Raw genomic sequence first — 22,420 nt, forward strand, 5'->3', positions numbered from 1 at the left:
TTTAACTTTCTGTGTGTATGCATGAGAAAAAAGCTTTAAAAAAATCCAAACACCCACTGTAATGGATTTGAATCTTTGGGACAGTGGTACCTATATTGACTCACCTAAGGAGGAAACATGTACCTTGAATGTGGAAACCTAAATGTGGGGCTGTAGAAGAGGATTTTTAGTCTAATTAGGTTTACATAATTTAAAATCTTGCATCCTATTTTATGCCTATACACTATGTACAGTTGTCCTCAAATACATTATTTAGTAGAGAGATCATAAATATTTCTATAAGAAGGGAGAAAAGTCAGAGATGTAATTCCATTTTTTTTTTTTTTTTTTTTTGGTCCCAAAGAGAAAAATACTATGTTTTGTGAAAAACTTCTTAAAGAATCGGGGAGAAAAGCTCAGGGAAAACCCCACACTCGGGTCCCTTCTCACCTCAGGTCAGAACATCTGCTGTTAGTGCTAATGAGTCTGGAAGGATAATTAAAGTCATAGGGAAGGTGTACTTTCTCAGAGCAGCAACGCTGTGCTGAGCAGGGGACGGGGCTGTTTTAACAGCAAACATGAGCGTGGAGGGCGGAGAAGATGAGGAGAACCTCATCTTCACAGGTGGGTTTTTCTAAGCATGTGATGAAGTGTATAAACTGGGTGACATGCTCCCCTCCTGCTGTCCACAAGCACTTCCGGTGGGAGGCTCTCTGGGGCTGAAGCGGAGGCTGGGGGAGGTGGGGTTGGACCTGGGAGCCCATGAGTGTGTGTTCTTCTGTAATGGAGTGGACAGCTGTCGGTTTTGATGGCCCAACTCTTTTCCCTCCTTCTTCTACTGACAGCACTTTGGTTTTCCTTGGAGGAAAGTGCTCCTCCCATATTCTCAGTCCGTGATGGTGATTTTGGGTGATTAGAAACTGCGTCCCCCTCCCCCTCCACTGGCCCCAGTTCCAGGGAGAACCTGTGGTCCAGCCTGAATCAGTGAGCTGCCTGCAGCCAGTCTCCTGAGGCTGGTACTGTGTGGTTCTGTGGCCCCATCTGGCCAGCTGAGAGTTGGATGCAGGACTTATGCCTGAATCTCCAGGGATGAGAAGCAGCTTTTCTGCCCAGTCGCTGAAAAGAAGGTGTGATCTTGGGGCCGCTGATGGGCATTCGTTTGCCTCATGTCCAGGCATGCTGCGAACGAGTTCCCAGGACAGAGTTTAAGCCCCTGGTTAGAACACCCTTAGACCTCTCACTGACTCATGCCTAATCCACGTGGATGCTTTTGTCTGTCTGTTTTTTATTGCCCTTGCAACAGTGAGAGTCACGTACACCCATCTTGGCCCATGGCAGAGCGGGAGGAAGGGTGTGAAGATGAGGGCCAGATTTAGGTTCCACTTGGGGACCCTGGGCCCTCCTGAGGGAAAGCGCAGGGTCCCAGTGCAGAAGCCCCTCCATAGCTTCCCCGATGTGTCCAGCGCCTGCCTCCAGAGGTGGGGAGGCACTGTGCGGCCTCCTGAGACCAGGAGCCATGGGCGGCGCTCACCATGGCCAGGCTCTTCCTCCACGTCCCACAGTTTGCCTCCTGGGACAGGGAGCCGTCGATCAGAGCTCTCGGGAGCCGCTCTCCAGGCTCACTCCGAGCCCTCCTCTGTCTGCCACGAGCTGGCTTGAACTGCTCAAGGCAGAGACCAGTTTCTCCAGCTAAATGCTCCCAGTTCCTCCCACTGTGTCCATGGCTGTGGTCCAAGGACCTCCTGCCAGTGGGGCCTCAGTGCTCTCAGGCCAGTGTTCTCTTAACACGTCCACTCAGAACTGATGCAGCTCAACTGGCCTGCTCAGAAGTGAAAGATGGGGCTTGTATCTGGGCCACCCAAGAGGCCAGAGGTAGTTAAAACACCACTTCTCACAGTTCCTGGAGAAACAACCAGAGTTATCCCTACCAGACCTAAATTCCCTGCGTGCTCTTGGTCCCAAAAACTCAGGACCCTCTCTCCCTCCCTCCTGGGCATTTGTTCTCCCTCCTGCTGGAGCTCTCTGTCTTCCCTGGGTTAGTTCCTGCCCATCCTTTTTTTTTGGATCTCAGTTTGAATGGCTCTTCCCTGCCCCCAAATTGGGCCAGACCACTCTGCTATAAGTCTTCATTCATTCATTCATTCATTATGTTGGGGTGTTTGTGTTTTTAAACAGCATGTGTTACTTTTCCTGAACAGGCTGCACCCAGCTGTTCTCATATGAGCTCACAGTTATCTGACTGTCTGTCACCCTCTGTAGCTCATAAGGACAGGCCTGTGTCCCTTGCGCAGCACTGTGTTAAGAGAAGCTAGTATATTTATGGTGGGCTCTCAGTGAGTATGTGAATGCATTTGTCCTTTACTTCTTTTTTTTTTTTTTCTGAAGTTTCAGCGATGCCTCCTGCTCTTTTTTTTTTTTTTTAATTTATTTAATTAATTAATTTTTTTTTGGCTGTGTTGGGTCTTCGTTTCTGTGCAAGGGCTTTCTCTAGTTGTGGCAAGCGGGGGCCACTCTTCATCGTGGTGCGCGGGCCTCTCACTGTCGTGGCCTCTCTTGTTGGGAGCACAGGCTCCAGACGCACAGGCTCAGTAGTTGTGGCTCACGGGCCTAGTTGTTACGCAGCATGTGGGCTCTTCCTAGACCAGGGCTTGAACCCGTGTCCCCTGCACTGGCAGGCAGATTCTCAACCACTGTGCCACCACGGAAGCCCCTGTCCTTTACTTCTTATATGCAGTTTTCTATCTTGTCATTCTTGCCAAGTCTTGACCTCCCTACCCTCAAATATGTGACCACAACTCACATTTCCCTAAAACCCATTCTCAGGTGACCTCAAAAGAGGGGAGGATGGATCAGGAATTATCTGGAACAGGCAGAGCAATGAAAAGCCAATGATTCAGGCAGAGGAAGGTCTGGTTTGGGAAGGTGTGGTATTCGGGTAGGTCTCAGAATTGCTAAGCTCTTGGAAACAGAGGGCAGCGGACAGGGATGGGTGACAACTTCAGGCTGTCACCTTGTAACCTTGCAACTGAGGGGTATGCAGGATTCTGGCTATAGTCAGGGGCATTGGTGCTGGGGTTCACTCTGCAGCGTGCCCATCACCCTGATGGCTCCATGGGCCACTGATGAGTGTGATTCATACCAGGAGAGGTGATACTGCTTTTACTAGGAAGCGCAAATGTAAAATGAACAGACGTCCAGGAGGCCTGGGAGGTTTTGAAGTGTCTGTGCCATAAAACTATATCAAATATATAGTCTGGGTTAACAATATAGCGTGTGTGCGTGTGTGCGTGTGTGCGTGTGTGTGTGTGTGCGTGTGTGCGTGTGTGCGTGTGTGTGTGTGTGTGTGTGTGAGAGAGAGAGAGAGAGAGAGAGAATCTCATTAAATATTTGGAATGACTGCATTTCAGAGGCCTCTGACCATGGCCTTGCATGCTGTCTCCTGGGTGTGAGTATACTAACCTGCGAGGCTGAGTTGAGAGCTAGCGGCTGGAAGGCTGGGAGCTGGGCCAGAGTTCATCTGCAGGTCCCTGGCTGGCCCATCGCTCCAGCTCTCCTGGTTGTGTCATCAGAGAAACAAACAGCATCCTGCCTTCTCCCACAGTGGACTATATATTCCAAAAGAACCAATCCAGTTGCAGATCAGAGAATGAGCAGTTTCTGTGGGTCTTTCTGCTGCCCCAGGTCCGGGGTTCCCTGGTCAGCCACTATACACCTAACCTAGGGTTTTAAACAACATTTGTTTACCTTTCCCTAAGTATGTAAAGTAATACATAATCATAATAGGTAACTTGGAAAAAAAAATTTATTATAATATCATTGTAATTCCTCCACACGGAGAAAATATATTGGTGCATTTGCATCTAGTTTTTCCTTTTTTTTTCTTTGAATTTGTCCACACTGCATGGCTTGCCCAATCTTAGTTCCCCGGCCAGGGACCAAACCCGGGCCCCAGTAGTGAAAGCGCTGAGTCCTAACCACTTGTCCGCCAGGGAATTCACTGCATCTAGTTTTTCATTAATAAATATTTTGTAACAAAACTATGACCTCATTATTTATTTATTTCCATATCTTGCTTAACAATATGTCAAGAATATTTTATCATCATCATTATTACTCTCTGAAAGCACACTTTTTACTGGTTGCATAATATTCCACTACTTGGCTATACTATTTATTTATTTAAATTTTTTTCTTCCAGGCTACGTTTATTTATTTATTTATTTATTTTTGATAATTTATATTGGAGTATAGTTGATTTACAAGGTTGTGTTTGTTTCAGGTATACAACAAAGTGATTCAGTTATATATATACATATAACCATTCTTTTTCAGATTCTTTTCCCATGTAGATTATTACAGAATATTGAGTAAAGTTCCCTGTGCTATACAGTAGGTCCGTGTTAGTTATCTATTTTATATATAGTAGTGTGTACATCTTAATCCCAATCTCCTAATTTATCACTTCTCCCTATGTTTCACTTTTGGTAACCGTAAGTTTGATTTCAAGATCTATGAGTCTGTTTCTATTTTGTAAACAAGTTCATTTGTATCACTTTTTATCCATTTTTACTGGTTGAATTGTATTCCACTATTTGGGTATACTACTATTTATTTAATCAGTCTTCCATCACTGGATATTTAAGGGGTTTCAATTATTTTCCAATAAAAAGTAGAAACAAATGAACACTCCTGTATATGGATTTTTGTGAGTGTCTCTGATTATTTTCTTAGGAAAACCTCAAGACCTTTGTGGGACCAACTGGGAAAGACTCTTTCTCCTGCTCAGGCCACTTGACTGGTAGGGTGTTAGCCCGGAGCAGCTGGAGGCCCTGTTGGCTGCTTTCTGGAGGATGAGGCCACTAGGAAAGTATAAAAGAGGAGGGGAGAGACATGGCTTCCTGATGATGTCATTCAAACACCTGGACCCAGCTGTACCTGGATTTGCAGTTCTTTTGCCTACAATGCATTTTATCTAATTCAATTTGAGCCGGTATCTTTCACTAAACTCTTGTCAAACTCAGGGATGAAGTGCACAGTACTAGGGCTAGAAGCTGTGCTTGAACTTCTACGATAGCAGGTGACCATCCAGCCTCTGAAGATCTGATGAGACTCTTCCTGTGGTGCCTTCAGACTCACTACATTTGAAGTCAGCCCATTTCCTTGCTGAAAATTCTGAACGTTAGAAAGTTCCCTCTCATAGTAGCTAAAATGTGTTTTCCTATACGTTTTATTCCTGGATGAAGGTTGGAGAATGCCAGCATCCTTATTGAGGACGCCAGGGCTAGTACCTAACTCCCTCCAAAATGCCAGTGATGGGTGAAGTTAACCCATATCACAGGGCTGGAACTCATGTACCACCAGAACTGACACGCAAAGCCTCGCGTTCATACTTGAAGCAGCATTAATTCCCAAACCTCTCGTCCTCGGTTTCCCCTCCTTCAGTCTGGGCGGGAGAGAGGGCTTATTCAGCATGAAGCTGTCTTATCCACAGTTTAGCAAATGTCTGTGGAGTCTGTAAAGTGGTTTCTATCATAATAAAAATATTTTAACTTATAACCTCGGAAAGAGACAGGCATGGGAGTCTTTATGAAGCACAGAAATCCAGATGAGTATAATTTGAAAGTAATTTGAATCGTGATGAGTAATTTTAATGTAAACAGGCAGGAGGAAAAATTTGCTGGATTCTGATATTGTACACACCCCAAATACATATCTTTCGATGGAAATATTAACGTCAAGGGAATCCAAGATGGTGCAGACGTCAGTGGCATAAAAGAGAAAGGATGTTTTCTGTGGCTGTAGGTTGGGGATTTCAGCAGGAAAAGAAAGGAATCATCATGCTATATGGCCCATGGTCATTGCAGATCTAGCTTCTGAATGGAAACCAGGGGCAAAATGTAGCCATTTGAGAATGTTGACTGGTTCTTATGAGGCCTGACAGAAAGATGAGATGGGATAGAGAGGTACAGGTATCCCCAAATATCAGGTACCTGATACCCCTCTCCACCTAACATCTGCACTTATATTTACCCAGTGCATCTATCCCATTTGTCCCACTCTTTGTCCTCACTCACATTTATTTGAAAGGAACCTTTACATTATTACAGCAGATGTAAGACCACAATCACTTGCCTTGAATAAAATGAAAACAAGAGAGTGTCACTAAAAGCTAGCCTGATGCTTTTGCATGCCCAGCGCTCTGAGCCTCAGGTCTATTCCCTTTTTGTTGAAAAAGATGAGCAAAATGTGAGAAAGATGTTTAAGGTGTCCTGACACCAAACTGAGTCTTTGACTTTGTTGTAATCAGAGTGATTTAAGAAAAAAAAAAGTTAAATAAAACATGGGCAAATTTCTCATTGTGGTGTCTACTGTTATTTCATGGGTTGTCCATGTGCTACTTCAAACCTTTTCAACTACTCCTATTACTAAGTACCCCTATCGATGGAGTCCAGGTCCCTCATTGAACAGATGGGATGCTGAGGACCAGAGAAGGGAGGAAGCCTTTCTGTGGTTCCAATAGCCCCCTAACTCCCAGTTCCAGCTTCTCTCTTGTTTCCATCCCTATTTCTGTGATTCACCACACCAGCTCTTAAATGAATGTTGAGGGAATACTGCATGTCCGGGGCAAACTGGGGCAAATGTTTAACTCTCCTGGAAGAAGAAGCAACGTGAGGGTGGTCTCTCTGCATAGGACACACGGCCAGAAGCCTGCAGTGCTAGGCTGCTGGCGGGACTCAGGCCTCATCTCAAAGACAAGGACACTCAGCTCGAAGGACAATCTTTGTTGGCTCGAAGTTTGGCTTCTAGAGTGGCAGCTGCTTCTACCAAAGCACGTGCTGTGAATCCAGAATTTTCAGAAGTAATCGCCAACCCTCAAAAAAGACATGATTACACCAGAACTTCTCCGTGTGTTCACACTCTGTTCACTTAGTGTCTTGCTGCAATTTCCTCTGCACTGCATGTTCATGAGACGGCTTTTGCCTTGGAACATCCGCACATGCAAACAGATCCTGACTGATGTCCAGTTGGGCTCCTCCCCAAATGGGGCCAGATCATTGTGTGTTGTTTATTTCTCCTTCATTTAAAAAATCATGCCTATTGCTTAAGCAGAGAGCACACTTTCAGGTTCAGTGGCAGGTCCGTGGAAAGCTGGAAAGCTTCATTATTTCTACCTCAGGGGGTTTCATCAGTGTCTATCATAGGTGGCCTTGGAACAAGACCTTTGTTTCAGAGGCTAATTGAAAATGCAGCTTCCTGGGCCTTCCCCAGAATTACAGAATCTGAAGTTTGAGACCCTTGTAGTCCACATTTTAAAATAGGGCTTAGAGTCCTGTTCGCCCTAAGCCAATGGGTAGATGTCCTTGCAGGGCAAATATTCATTCTCCACCTGGACGTGCTTCAATATGTGGTTCGCAATCCCTTCCAGCCCTGGGACTGTGCACTTCGTTCTGTAGTTGACACTAGTTTTGGTGGCGGGTAAAAAACAGTTAAACTGGATTAGATGAAATGTAGACAAAGGGACTGCAAGTTCAGGTACAGCTGAATCCAGGTGTTCAATCTATTACCAGCCAATCAGTCAATGGGTTTTCACTGAGCACCTGCTGAGTGCTAAGTCCTGTGCAGGTCTCTGCTGAGAGGGAGGAGGTCCGTACCTTCAGGAGCCTTTTGGTTTGTTGGGAAGGCAAGGCACATGTTTGAAGAGGCTTATCCAACATGAGGCAAATAATAATACAAGAAGACGCTCGCAGATATCTGCCATCCACAGGGCAGACCCTGTCCTGTTCATTTACTAACTCACATACCATTACTGCCTACTTGTGCTGGTAACTCAAAAATAATTCTTTATATTCATTTTTCGGTACTGTGCTGAGTTTGGGGCATACACGGATGCATAGCACATAGCCTTGACCCTCCAGGAGCTCACATTTGACTGGAGCACGTGACCCTTGGAAGAGACCCGGGGAGCTAGACAGGTCTGACTGTGACGCCATGCTCTGGAGCTTGGGGACCCAGAGCCCCCAGCTAGTGACTCTGGGATCTGGTGTCCTAAGCCGCGGTTCTGTTGCGACCTCTTGTGAAGAAGTCCTGTCTTATATGGCATATCAGTTTCCCGTGTCTGCTGTAACAAATTGCCAAAAACTTGGTGATTTAAAACAACAGACATTCCCTCACAGTTCTGGAGGCCAGAGGTCTGAAATCGGTATCACTGGGCCCAAATCAAGGTGCCAGGATGGTCTTGCTCCAGCAGGAAGCTCTGGGGGAGAACCCATTCCTTGCCTCTTCCGTCTTCTGGTGGCAGCTAGCATTCTTTGGCTTGTGGATGCATTCCTCCAGTTTTCAAAGCCAGCGTCTTCAAACCTCTGTCCGTTCCATCTTCACATTACCTTCTCTTCCGTGTGTGTCAAATTTCCCTCTGCCTCCCTCTCCTAAGGTCCCTTGTGATTGCCTTTGGGGCCACCAAGATAATCAAACCATCTCAAGATCCTTCACTTAATCACATCTGCAAATTACATCCTTATGGGGTGACATTCATAGTTCCAGGGATTAGGACCTGCTATGGTCCGAATATGCAAACCCATATGTTGAAATCTTAACCCTCAAGGACGGTGGCCTTAGGAGGTGGGGCCTTTGGGAGGAACTTAAGTCATGAGGATGAAATCCTCAAGAGTGGGATTAGTACCTTATAAAATAGGCTCCAGAGAGATCCCTCTCCCCTTCCATCTGTGTGGACACAGTGAGGTGATGATTCTGAACCAGGAAGAAGACTTTCACCAGAAGCCGGCCGTGCAGGCACCTTGATCTTGGACTCCCAGCCTCCAGAACAGTGAGAAACAAATTTCTATTTTCTTAAACTACCCAGGATGTGATATTTTGTTATACCAGTCTGAATGGCCTAAGACACCTGATGTCTTTGGGGTCCATTGTCCTGACTACTACCCGTGGCTTCCTTGGTCATCAGGCGCAGGCTGGGCGTATACATATTGCCATAAGTATTTGCTCCACAAATGTGCAGTCTCTTGTCCCCTCTGTACCATTTTCTGGCCAGCTTCCCCAGGACACGTGTCCTCCTTGCTAGGGAAGAGCTCAGAGTCACAGGTCAGGCTGCAGCTCTGTGGCCTCCCCGGGAGAGGGCTGGCCCTCCGCCTCCTGTTGGCTGGAGGTTTGCGGAGAGCTCATCATCGCCTTGTCTCTCTCGTGTGAATGCCCGCATTCTGTGAGCAGCAAGAGGGTCACAAGTCAGTGCATGCTCAGGGTCAGTGAGGAAACACAGAGAGATTAAGGGGACAAAGAGAGGGCAGGGCAGGGCGTCCTCCTGCTGGGAGTTAACCTAGCAGAACCACAGCAAGACAGGCCGTCTGCCCTGCCCTCCCAGGGCCTGGCTCTTCCCTGTCTGAGAAGGGATACCAGGCTGCTCACGGCATTTCCTCCATCCTGCACCCCAAGAGCCTGACTCCACACCTACCAATGGAAATGCTGCCTTCCTAACAGGCAAGCCAAGGGGCCCTGTCTTGTCCTGAGTCTCTCTGAAGTGTTGCATTCATATCACGATTTCCCTTCTCGAAGCATCTCACAGGATGCTCAGGACCACCACAGCCTGGCCTTACCACGTCCATTTTCCAGGTGAAGAGACTGAGGCCCAGAGAGGCCAACTGAGGACACAGGAAGGGAGAAGGATGGATAAAGACCCCAGACTATGGACACCCTGTCTGGAGATTGACCTCCTAGTCTAGGAGAAGCCTGTGTGTAGAAGGGAGAGGAAAAGGCCAGCCCTCAAGTATTTCTGGACACAGCCAGCCTTGGCCTCTGCCCTCACCTCTTCCGAAAACCTGGAGGGCTGGAGGACCCAAACACTTAGATGGTTCACACATTCCGGAAGTCTCAGGATACACACAACCTGATGAGGGTCTCCAGGACAGTCTTATTGGGAATTGTGGGTCATTGGGGAAAGGTTTCTACAGATGCATAAGCTGAAGTTTTAACCAGGCCCCTCCTCTTCATCCCCAACCACACAACCCTCCTTATCCCTTACAAAGTCATCAAGTCACTGCAGAGAAGCAGGTCACCGGGGTTGGGGTGGGTAGAGGCCTGGTCAGGCTTGATCCCCCAGAGAAAGTCATCTGGTTATACAGCCTCGGGTCTGATGGGCGATGGTTGAAGTTTTTTGGGGGGAAGAAGGGAATCTGCTCTACCTGTCCCCACTGTGTCTGAGAACTGACCCCAGTTGCCAAGACTGATACTCAGGGCCATGTTGGCCTTTCTATCATTGTCTTGTGGAGTGGAGCCAGAGTGGTTATTTGCCCCAGGCTGAGTGGGTCATCTTCTTTTTGAAGGGACTTAGGGTGGGAAGGCTCTGGGGGCCAGCCTCCTCCCATCAATGTGCTGGGGACAGTGACTTGGGACCCATGGATTTCTCTCTTCTGTCCTAAAGAAGCAGCAAAAGCTGTCTGCAGAGGGAGACAGAGGAGGAGGAGATGCCAGCTTGGGGCCTGGCAGTGTTCCCATCCTCCCTGCCCTGGGTTCCTCCACTGGTCTCTGCTTCCTAATGACAGAATTCGCTTGGTTGCTTGAGACTGAATGAGTGGCCCCTGCTACTTGCAGCCAAAGGAGCTCTGACGGCGGCTGCAGCTGTGTGGGCCTTTGTGAACAGCACGGCCCCAGGCATGGTTTGGGTGGAGGCCCAAGGACCCTAGATGGAGGGACAGCTGCTCTTCTGACTCCCTGAGGTCCAGCAGGGGCTGGGGCTAGATCCTGCTGACCCTGAGGTCAAGTACCCCCCCCCCCCATCAGGAGAGAACAGTCTCTGTGGATGTCCTGAATGGCCAAGTAGGACACGTCATTTGAAAGTGGGACAGGATTCCTGCAGGCGGAGGGAAGCCAGGAAAGTCATTCCAGGGGTTTCCACACTCACTGCCCGGCACTCCTCCTTCCTTTACTTTCTTCCCCGGCCTCACCATTTCCTCTCTATCCCCCCTCTCAGCCTGCAAACCAGGAAAATGCACTCTTTCACCCAAACTCAAGTAAATCATCCAGTGCCATAGAAAGTTACGTTCAACACTAGGGAAAATTGAATTTATCTTGGAAATGTTTTATTCTTCCAAAAGTTCACTTTGGCAAAGTCTAATGTATAAAAAAGCATGAAATACTACCGCTCCAGACGGAGCTGCTTCTCTGCCGAGCGTTAAGCCGTGGGGTCCGAATCCCGCCTCACTCCCGTCAACCACTCTCTTTAACTCAAATGCCCATCAATGTCCCTGCTAAATGGGAGTCTTAGGCACACCTCGTCTTATCATAATGTCACGAAACCCATAGAATTACAAATCAGGTTTAAGGCAGAACCCATGACAGCCAAATCTAAGTACACCAAAAGTACATTAAGTATCTGTCTTCATTTAGCACCCCCATTCCAACCCACCGCTCAGCTCAGACCCACTCCACACAGCGCTCAGCTTGACACAGCCTAAGATCCATTTTCGGGTGGACTGAAATATAAATGACAGTTCACCCTGCACACGAACATAGACAACTGTATAAAATATTTAAATAAAGACAGCAAAGAACAGAAGATTGCTGTAAAGCCTTTGGCAGACCCAGCCTTGGGGAATTTAGCAGTTTGAGATTCATTACAAATTTCATCTTTAATGTTATTTTTAGTTCAATATTTTGTAGCACTCAGAAGTAAATCTTGGTATGCTGTCTCCTCTCCCCTGGCTTCCTCTCCTCTGGTGTCTGATCCTTCAGTTGTACTGAAACCTAATACGTTGTCAATAAAATTGATTTGTGACGTCGTAATGCTGTGTGTTGCCGTCTCCCGTTCCTTGATGTAATGGGGAGAGGATGATTGCATGATTTGGCAAAGTGAGGCAGGTTACTCTTTACTGTGGAATAAATTGGCATGAACTTGGAAACCACGCTGCAGCAACACAGAAACTCGCCATGTATTCTTGTCTTTTGTGCTTTGCCATTTTGAAGGTCTAGCTTCCAATATCACTCCTGAATGCAAAGTGTCCACCTGTCCTCTCTAGAGAGTCACCACCTCAGATACAGATGCAAAGGAGAGGAGGAAATCTTGGGTTTCAATACTTACTATTCAGTTCCCCTCTCGATATGACTTTCCACCTGGAAACCTCAAGCTGGTTTGGCGCCTCCAAATGAAATTCTAAAAGAGGCGCCTGTCCGCAAGCTGCGGGTAGGAGAGGACCAGTTGACCAGAAGCTCTGTCCTGAGGTCATTCTGTGGGCTCTTCAGTCTTCTTGGGAGACTACAGGGAGAATAAAGCCTTGTGCATGAGGCAGCTGGCGAGGTGAGAGGGAACGCAGAGAATGCTGACTTGCTTGGATGTATGAACTTAAAGCCCCTGAAGAAGGAGCAGAACCCAGAAAATTCCTGAGATTTTGACTGAACTGAGATGGTCATTCTCATTTGTCATATTAGGACAGGCCCTGATTTCTGATCCAGGGAGATGAGGGGGTGGTGAGGAAAGTTCAGACTGAAGCTCAGAGCGGCTTGAGAGAAACAGATATTTGACCTCCAAATCAGGTGACCCGTGATATCTGCCAGACAGAGACTTCATAGGCAAACTAGCCTTTCTGTGACTTGGTTTCTCCATATCAAAAATGGGTCTGATGCCCTTGGCTTCCTATTTTATTAGGACAGCTGAGGATGAAGGAATACAAGAACTCTCCTAGCATTAGTGATGTGTTTACATAGGCAAAAGCAAAAGATGAGAACTGGGGTGCTTATCTGGGTAATTTACACCTAAAAAAAAAACCCAACAGTTTTTTTCAATTAATTTTTATTGGAATATAGTTGATTTACAATATTGTGTTAGTTTCTGCTGTACAGCCAAGTGATTCAGTTATACATATACATACATCCACTCTTTTTTAGATTCTTTTCCCATATAGGTCATTGCAGAGTATTGAGTAGAGATCTCTGTTCTATAGAGTACGTTCTTATTAGTTATCTATTTTATATATAGTAGTGTGTATATGTGAATTCCAATCTCCCAATTTATCCCTCTCCCCTTTCATTCGAAAAGATACATGCACCCCGACGTTTATTCAGCACTATTTACAATAGCCAAGACAGCACTACTTACAATAGCCAAGGAAGCAAACTAAATGTCCATTTAAGGATAAATGGATATAGAAGTCCAATAGTTTTTTTTTTTTTTTTTTTTAGAGGGAAGGATTTTTATTTATTTATTTTTGGCTGTGTTGGGTCTTCGTTTCGTGCGAGGGCTTTCTCTAGTTGCGGCAAGCAGGGGCCACTCTTCATCGCGGTGCGCGGGCCGTTCACTATCGCGGCCTCTGTTGTTGCGGAGCACAGACTCCAGACGCGAAGGCTCAGTAGTTGTGGCTCACGGGCCTAGTTGCTCCGCGGCATGTGGGATCTTCCCAGACCAGGGCTCGAACCCGTGTCCCTTGCATTGGCAGGCAGACTCTCAACCACTGCGCCACCAGGGAAGCCCAGTCCAATAGTTTTTAAAGCAAAGATACTCAGAAGTTTCAACTCTGGAACCAAGTGTATCTAGATCATTCAGGCTAGGGATTCGCGGAGCGAGTGCTGTCCTAAGTAACCTGTTGGGGGAGGAGAAAGGGGAGGAGACAAGGGAAGAAGCCAGGCAAGGATACTGGTTCAGCCAGAGTCTACTTTGAGGTCCCTGCGGAACTCTGGAGCGTTAATGGAACCACAAGTTGTCCCACCTTGAGGTAAGGGGTCTGGGCTTTTGGATTCCTGTTGTAGTCTGCCATTGGTTGGGCCACCTGCAGGGTATTTCCAGGTGAGGTGACTCCCCCAGGGCTGAGGATGGTCCTCAGGAGCTGCGCAAACTCGTTACCATTGATATTCACAGCGGCCTGAGATAGGAGCCACGGCCCGTTACAGGTGGGTCTGGCGGGGCACCACTATCCAGTGAAATTTCATTCTGACATTTCCCCTCTGAGCTGAGAGCTACGTTCCAGATCCATGAAGGCAAGAAACCTCACTGTGCTCCAGTAAGTTTCTGAACATCTCAGAAGAAAAACATGTTCACTAATAATGGTTTGGGCGGAAAGGAAAGCTGATGATTTACAGCAGTATCTTAGGAGACGAAGGAGAGGAAAGGGTCAGCTTGAGAGCAACGGAGGGACTGTTTTTGCCTCTATCCTGTGGCATGACATTCTTTCACTTAAGTAGCTGCTGTTAGATTCCATGAGAAAATACGTGTGAAGCATTTCACACCATGTCTGGCACATAGTAACCACTCAATAAACGTTAGCTTGTTATTATTATCATTTTCCTAAATGGTGAGGTCAAACCCATTAGCTGGGTTTTTCTTTTTAATGAAAACTCTGATAAGATAATCCTTGTGAGGTAGAAAGCCTTTGAATCCCTTGTTAACTGGGATGATTAAAATGCACTTGATTATTCTGGGGCAGTGAGAGCACATAGATGTTCTTACATGCCCACTCCAGCTGAGTGTGGTGACTGCTATTGTTTGGAAGAATTCTGAGGCCATATCTAGGTCCAGGGAGCGGGGTTTCACTGATGAATTAGTCGTGTCTACCACCCACCCCAGAGAAGAGGTGTGAGCATGCGTAATCCGTGGCATCCTTGTCCTTTGGAATCATCAGAATTCATGGCTTTTATTAATCATAAAGCTCCAAGGAAGCAGAGGACAAGCGCTGCTTCTCTCCTAAAGCAGCAAGTACAAGCTTGGGGCTTTTCACTTTGCAGAGGTGAGGTAGGAAGAAGTCCCCAGAATGTGCCACAGGTAAAGATATTTTCTCAGTAGTACCTGAATTTTCCCAAAAAAGGAAGAGAAAGGAAGAGGGGGAGAAGTTGGAGGAGGGGAAAAAGATCTCCATGATTTGTAGCATCTAATAACTAAAAGCATTAATATCCAGAATATGTGTGGGTCTCTAAACACATAAATAACTGCAAATAAATAATAAAGAGACAAACATCTCGGAAGAAAAATGGACAAGGCTAGAACTTCTTCAATGAAATCCAATGGCCAAAAGCAAGAGCTGCTCAGTTTCACCAGTTGTGCATAATATGCGAAATAAAACAGCATCCTATGCTCCAAACTGGCAAAACTTTTCAATCTGACAACATGAAAGGCTGGGAGGATGTGGGAACTGAGTGGGAGTATGCATTTTACAAACCCTTAGGATAGCAAACTGGCAACCTCTAGAATGACTAATAAGATGTGCAGATCTTCTGCCCTGCCAGCATCTCTGTCTCTGGGTGTGCGCTTCAGTAAAACTTTGCTCAAGGAGTCACATGGAAGGATGCGTACAGCAAAGGCTGAAATTAACCAAACTGCCCATCACCGGGGAAATGGGTAAGTAGAGAGTGAGCAGACATAGGACATATAGCTCACCTCTGAGCAACAGAGAAGCATCCAATCATATTCACGGAGAGAATAAGGACAGCCAGAACGACAACTTCCCACTCACCTGCACCATATGTGTCTTCTCTGAATACAAAGGAAGTGACTGGAAGCTGCATCCGTGTGGATAATTATAATCCTATATGGGAGGGATTGGAATGGGGAGGGTCAAAGGGAACTTTAGTTTTATTTATAATTTTTAAGTTTTTACTGTAAGAACATGTTCATGTATTCTTTGAGTAATTAAGTTCATAATTTTTAAGTTTTTACAGTAAGAACGTGTTTGTGTATTCTTTGAGTAATTAAGTTCATTTTTTTTTTTTTTTTTTTTTTTTTTATTTATTTTTGGCTGTGCTGGGTCTTCGGTTCGTGCGAGGGCTTTCTCTAGTTGCGGCAAGTGGGGGCCACTCTTCATCGCGGTGCGGGGACCGCTCCTCATCGCGGTGCGCGGGCCCCTCACCACCGCGGCCCCTCCCATTGCGGGGCACAGGCTCCAGACGCGCAGGCTCAGCAGCTGTGGCTCACGGGCCCAGCTGCTCCGTGGCATGTGGGATCTTCCCAGACCAGGGCTCGAACCCGTGTCTCCTGCATTAGCAGGCAGATTCTCAACCACTGCGCCACCAGGGAAGCCCCCTAAGTTCATTTTAAAAGAGCCCTGGCTCCTGGACCAAACATAATACAGGAGGGTGGCAGGGTGAGGTCAGCCAGACAGATATGCTGCATGTCCCTGTACCCACAGCGGCCTTGGGGCCCCTTCTCCTTGGTGCCCACTGACTGCATCGTTACTGAGCTCCGTCGGAAGCTGGTTACTCAGAGGGCAGCCTGCAGCATCCCTATTGGATACTGCTTGAAGTCACGTTCACAGAGACAGAGATGTAGGGCGGGCGGGGAGTGGAATGCCGGTACTCGCATTACCCAGGCTTTGGGAGGCTCCTGGGTAGGCTCTGCCATCTCTGGCACTTTGGAGCAGACTGTGAGCAGCAGAGGTAATTTGTTTTGGGCCTCCTGCCCTCCCCGTCCACGGCGCTGGATGGTAAGTCTCTCCATATTGACATCTCTGTGGCGTCAGGAGTGGGTGACCCATGACTGCTCAGAGGGGCTTCTTCCCTGACTTCTGCCTCTTTCCAGACTCTAAAACCACTAGGCAGAGATACCTCCTGCAAATCCCTCGGATGCAGCTTCTGTTCTGAGGGCTGGTCAGACCTTTCTAGTCTTCCTCACCGCCATTGCTGCATTAAAGATGGCGGCCCATCAACTCTGGTTGTCACAGGCTCACTCCCCAGGCCAAGCCTCTTCTCTGCTGGCCAGTCGTCCCTGCAGTCTCTCCTCTAGGCCCAGCCCCTGGGGAAGGCTCCACTCTCTGACTCTCATGAATGCTTTGTTTTAGATTCACTGGTGAAAGACCTTCTTTATTGCCTTTCTCAAGGCTAAGACAAGAGGACTTGACACAGCCTGAGCATTCTTGAGACGGGCCTGGGAGAGCTCAGGCTGGGGGTGGGGACGTGTGTGGAAGCAGTTTCCCCTACCCTCTCTGTCCTTCCGTGACCATTCTTGTGCCCACTGCCCCTTCCCTTAATTCACACTGCCATCATCTGTGCCAAGCCGAGCTCCTGGACAGACTTTCTTGCCACCAGTGTTGACCTCTTCAGCTTGTTTCCTGCACAGCAGCCAGGAGCACTGCTTTCAGGGAGAGGTACTAAATCCAAGTGTCCTTGATCATTGTTGTTAATTATTGAATACTTGCTGAGAGCATAGGATATGGAGCGGGTCCCAACGAACTCCGGTATGCATACCCTTAACTGCCACGCTGCTGTTCACCACATTGGCATCGAGAAGAGAGGTCAGAGATGGATGTGGTCCTCAGAGTCAGGAGTTCCAGGCTGGAGTGACGCAGGAGAGGATGGTCTGTGGTCCAGGCAGCATCTGTGGCTCAGAGTCAGAATGTTTCCCTTCAGTTCTCGGCTCAGCTGCCTAGAATTTTGAGGCCACTGAGTGATGTCCCAGGTAGCTGAGCCTAGACTGAACCCAGGTTTTCTATTTCCTCCTGTGGGTGAGGGGCATTGCCCTCTGAGTGTGGAGTGGATCACTCAAGCCTAGCCTCTCAGCCAGGCTCATTCGTCAAATCACCTGATCAGCAGGAATTTATTGAGAACCCACTGTGTGCCAGGGATTCTTCAAGACTTGCAGGATGCAGATAAGGACACAGTCCAACCTTCCATCTAGCAGAAGGGATAGAAATAGAAGTTGAAGAGCACAGAGTGGCAGGTGCTACCGGGGCAGAAAGGAAAGGTGCTCTGGACACGCACATGTCCCTCGACTCGGGGGAGGCTCCTTAGCTGACCCCGCCCCTGCATCCCCAGCAGAGTGAGCGGCATTACACAAGCATAGATGTGTGAGGGAGCTTGGTGCCTTCTCCCCAGAAGGTGCATTTCAGAGGGGCTGAGCTCTCCTGTGGGTGTGAAGGTCGAGGAAGAGCTGTGTGGTGTAGCAGACATGGTAGGAGCCCCACCCATATCACATCTGCATCCTCAAGGATGCTCACATGCGACGTTCCTACTGCAAGCCCCTCCCACCACAGGACCCTGCCTGTACCTGCAGGTCAGGCATCCTGGAATGCCAGGGAGCTTACACTACCAGGAACAGCCTTCGCCCGTTGGGTGGGACCAACCTGTGGCTCATCCACACGGGGTCCCAGTCTATCCCAGCAGGCCCGAGCCCCACTGCCCACAGCAGTCACCCGCTCACAGACGCCTGCATGACCCGCCTCCCTTTCCTGCCTCCCCCCTCATGTTTCCTGGGATGACCTCCTACATGAAGAGCCACACTGGTGCCCTCGTCTAAGGGCTGGCTTCTGGAACACATCACACAACCTGCGACAAGACGTGTGAGAAAAACCTGGTTTGACCCCTACCTCACCCCTTGTGTGTGTCTCAGCGGGCCTTCCTGCCCCATTCAGGAGAGGTTCTGGCGTGTCTGTTTCTGCCACACCTGCCGACAGGTCAGCGGAGCGAAGGCCAGCCTCCTTCCAGCCTGGCAGGCCCTGCCTTGCCTTCTGCAGTCTTCCCACCACAGCCACACCCCTTGTTTACCAAATGCTCAATTTTGGTTATGTTACTATAAAAATCAAGCAGCTGGCAATTCCAGCTTGATTAGCAGGTCTCCAGTTTTGATTAGGAAATTACTGTAGTAATCAAGGTTAATTCTCATTGCAGTGCTCAGCAATAGATTTTGTATTTTGCAGGGAAATGGTTTTCCTGCCTGGGATGGAGAACATCTCATGAAAGAAACCTAAAGAGAGGAAAAGAGAGCAGTGCATCTGAGCGGCATTGAGATCGGACGCCTGCAAGACTTTGTTGTCTGTTCTACCTTCAGATAGGCCCTTTCCTGAGGCAAAGGAGCCTGGACAAGACCTCCTGAGAAATACCAGGTCCCCCACCTTGGGGCTTTCTGAGTGTCTTTGAGAAACTTGGGAAATACTTTTTGCTGGAACTGAAATCCCCCAGCTGCTGGGGCCAGGGAGTCAGTGCTGGAGATCAGAGGCGCCTTGAACTGAAGGATGTCTTTAAATGCTTCCATGTGAGGCGGAGGAAGACATCTTCTGTGCAAGCTGGTTGGGGGTAGCCTCTCCACTCCCCACTCTGGGGGCGGTTGCTCTCTCCAGGGAATGAATGTCATCCATGGAAGGAGTCAGGAGTTCCGATAGATGCTCAGGCTTGAGAGAAAGCTCTTGGGATGGTGAAGCCCTGCAGCTGAATTTCATTTCTGACTTTGCCCTGGCTCCAGTGTTTGGACTGTGGACCCTGGACGAGTTGGGATAAAGGTGTCCTGTCCCACAGGTCGAGACATCAGGCAGGAGAGAGGAGGTGCCCCTCCCCCAGGCTCTCTCTGTGAGCCCATTCCTCCCTGCTGTAACTCCCTGTGCGGTAGTCACTAAATGTCAGCAATAGAGGCTTTGTCTCCAGTAGGTGACGTTTGATTTCAGTATCTCTTTGGGGATGGATACTGTCAGTCCCTAGAGTTCGCCTTTGTTGGCAGGAAAGTGGCACCCGAGGTAAGACCGTGTTGGAGGCTCAGATGTGCCCTGGCCCCATCCTACCCTCTGAGTCAGAAGGCAGCTTACAGGGTTGCTCCGCCTTCTATACCATCCTCCAGGCAGCCCCTCGCCCACATGTCCATGAGTACCCACCCCCGCACCCCACCCCCACTGCTACACACACAGCTGCTCTTAGCTCCGCCTGGATATGAAGATGAAACGAGTCCCACTGCAGCCCTGCCCCTCACCCTGTCCTCCAGACAGTAGGAGCTGGTGTGTGCCCTGCTGTAGATCCTGTGCTGGGACATCTTTCTCCAGGACTACCGGGTAGGGACAGCAGCAGATTAAAACCCAGGCCTTGCTCTTGACTTGGCCACCCTGTATTCTTGGGGTCTTGGGGAGGGTCTTCTTTCTTGGCGCCTCCCCTTCCTATATCACCCTTTGATTTCTGGAGTCCTCAAAGCTTATGAGCACCTTTGCAAAGTGGGGATGAGGTGAGGCGGGGCTTTGGACCAGAAGGAGCTGGAGGGAACGCTCCCGTCTGGGACGTGATCATGCGTCTGAATGCTCAGTGTGGGAGCACACCAGGAGCATTGGACTGCTCTGGGGGGAGGAAGGCCAAGAGGTGCCCAAACCTCATTTCAATATGTTCTATTAGGCAGAAGTGAAAAGCTTTTTTTCCTCAACTACGAAATCTGGGTGCCCCAAGACCCCTCAGAACTCTCAGGCCAGAGCTCTCAAATCTTCATCTCTGTGTCTTTGGCAGCCGCATAAGCCCACCCATCCTCAAAGTTTTCTTTTGTCACCAATGTTCTGATGCAGCTTTTGGAGCAGTATGAACAAGGCCCCATGGAAACAGAGAGCTCTGGGCAAAGGACCAGAGTCCAGAAATAGTGAAACTCTCCCAGGTTTCCTGGACCAAGAGCAATTAAATTTTCCCACCTATTTGGGTGGCGTGGGCAGGAGAGTTGCCAGGGGAAAGTGCAGTAAGGGTGGTGAATCACAGTTCACTCCTCGCTCTGAGCCAGACTGTTACCCAGACTCAAGTCCCATCTAGCCTTGTCTACTATCTGATCCATCACTTGTCCAATGTATGACGCTGGACAAGGCACTTACTTCTTTGTACCTCTGTACCTCAGTTTGCTCATCTGTAAAATGGGCCTTGTAACATTATTAATTCAGAGGGTTGTGTAAGGATAAATAATACATGTAAAATGTTTTAACCTTTCAAAAAAAGTAGGGCTTAGATATTATCCATTCTTAAGATTTCATAGGCAACAGTGGTCCAAGAGGGCAGCCCCCAATGTGCAGTCTTGTGTTTGATTCATGTTTGCTGATGAGCTGCTAGCCAGAGCAAGTAACGTGGCCAAGTCCAGAGTCAATGTGGGAGGGCCTGGAACTGGGAGGTATGACTCATCGGGGCCACTAATGGAACAATTTACTACAAATGTCTCTATTATTGTAGTCTTAATTTTGATGGTGATTATTGGCTTAGAAGAGAAATTCCTTATCATGCCAAGTGAGCACTTTCGTATTCACTCTGGAATGAAAATATGTTCCCAGGTTACCACTTTACCTAAAATTCAGTTAAAACACTTTGTCCACTTCAGTATCAAAACGACTCTTCATCCAGACGTGCTTGTGAATTTTCTTTGTCCAGCCTTGTCAATGGTTATTACAATGTCTGAGTCTTCCTACATTCTTGTTTCCTTGTCCCTCCCCTCCTGTGTCCATTGGATTTCCCCCTTTTCTCCTTCCCATACCTTTTGTTTTGGCCTAAAACACCAGTGGGATGGGAAAGACAGGGGAAAGAGAATTGTCTTGAAGAAGATCTCTCAGGGGTAGACAGAGAATCTAAGGGCCACACCCTTCTCTGTGGGCTGTTAGATACTAGGAAAAAGGAGTTATCCTGAAGTGTATTTCCCAGACTAAATTTTACAAACTTGCTTAGTACTATGCAGATTTTCCTTTGTAGATCCGTCAGCAGAGAAAAGCACCATCATGTTGGTGCCTTGTTGAAGTTGTCACCATATTGCCCTGCAATAATACTGTTGAATCAGAACCCGAGAACAATGGCTTTTGGCATTGTCTTTCTGTTAGTGATCGCAGTTGATGTCATTTTGCCAAACAAAATTATAAGCAAAATGGATGTTTTGGGTCAGAGTGCAGCAGGGAATATATAGCTGCACTTCCTTCAATAAATCTGCCCTCTTTTGCCTGGAGAAAGACATACAACCTATAGTGATTGACGTTTTCACCACGAAATTATGCTATGTCTGTTTCTCGAAGAAATGTCTCCATTCCAAAATTAGCTACCCATCAACGTAACATAAAATAACTTGAACATGGTGTCATTTCACAAAGATATTGATTCACGCAGACTTACTGGATTAATAACTGGTTTCCCATAAAAGGGAGTAGTCACTATGTCTTTGGGAGACAGAAAAAATATACACTTTAGAACAAAGTATATTGGTACATTTAAGCCTGATTGCTGAGCTCAAATAAACAGAACAGTTTTCAGAGGCAACATTGCCAATGAAGAGAGAGGTGACACAATGCAACTTACAAATGAATCCAGGGGTGATGGAAAGCTAATAAAAAAAGACAACTATTTATTTATTTGGGGCCTTTGATTTTACTCTATTGGATTACACAAAGCTTTAATTTTTCACTGCAGTCAATCTGTATAAAAGTTCAACTGATTGGAGCATATATTTAATTCCAAAATGCCTTTTCTTTCAACCCCTACTTCTTCAGAGTTGGACAACCTTTGGTGTCCCGAGTATCAAAGAGGTTTGGCTTATGTTGGAGCAACCAGAATAAGGGAGACATTTGCAGGCAATAGGTGATTTACTCAGCTCCCAATGACAGCCAATCCACTCTTGCCTCCTTGAGGACTGGGTTTGCCAATAGGTGGAGAAAATATGTTTCTTTGCATTTTTTTAAAGTGTGCTTTCTTCAATGGAGTTCCGTGGTAATAAAGTAATTGAAATTAGTCTTCCTAGTCACTCATCTAACAAAGTATCCCA

The sequence above is a fragment of the Balaenoptera acutorostrata genome, chromosome 19 (genome assembly GCF_949987535.1).
Source record: "Balaenoptera acutorostrata chromosome 19, mBalAcu1.1, whole genome shotgun sequence".
NCBI classification, from domain to species: domain Eukaryota; kingdom Metazoa; phylum Chordata; class Mammalia; order Artiodactyla; family Balaenopteridae; genus Balaenoptera; species Balaenoptera acutorostrata.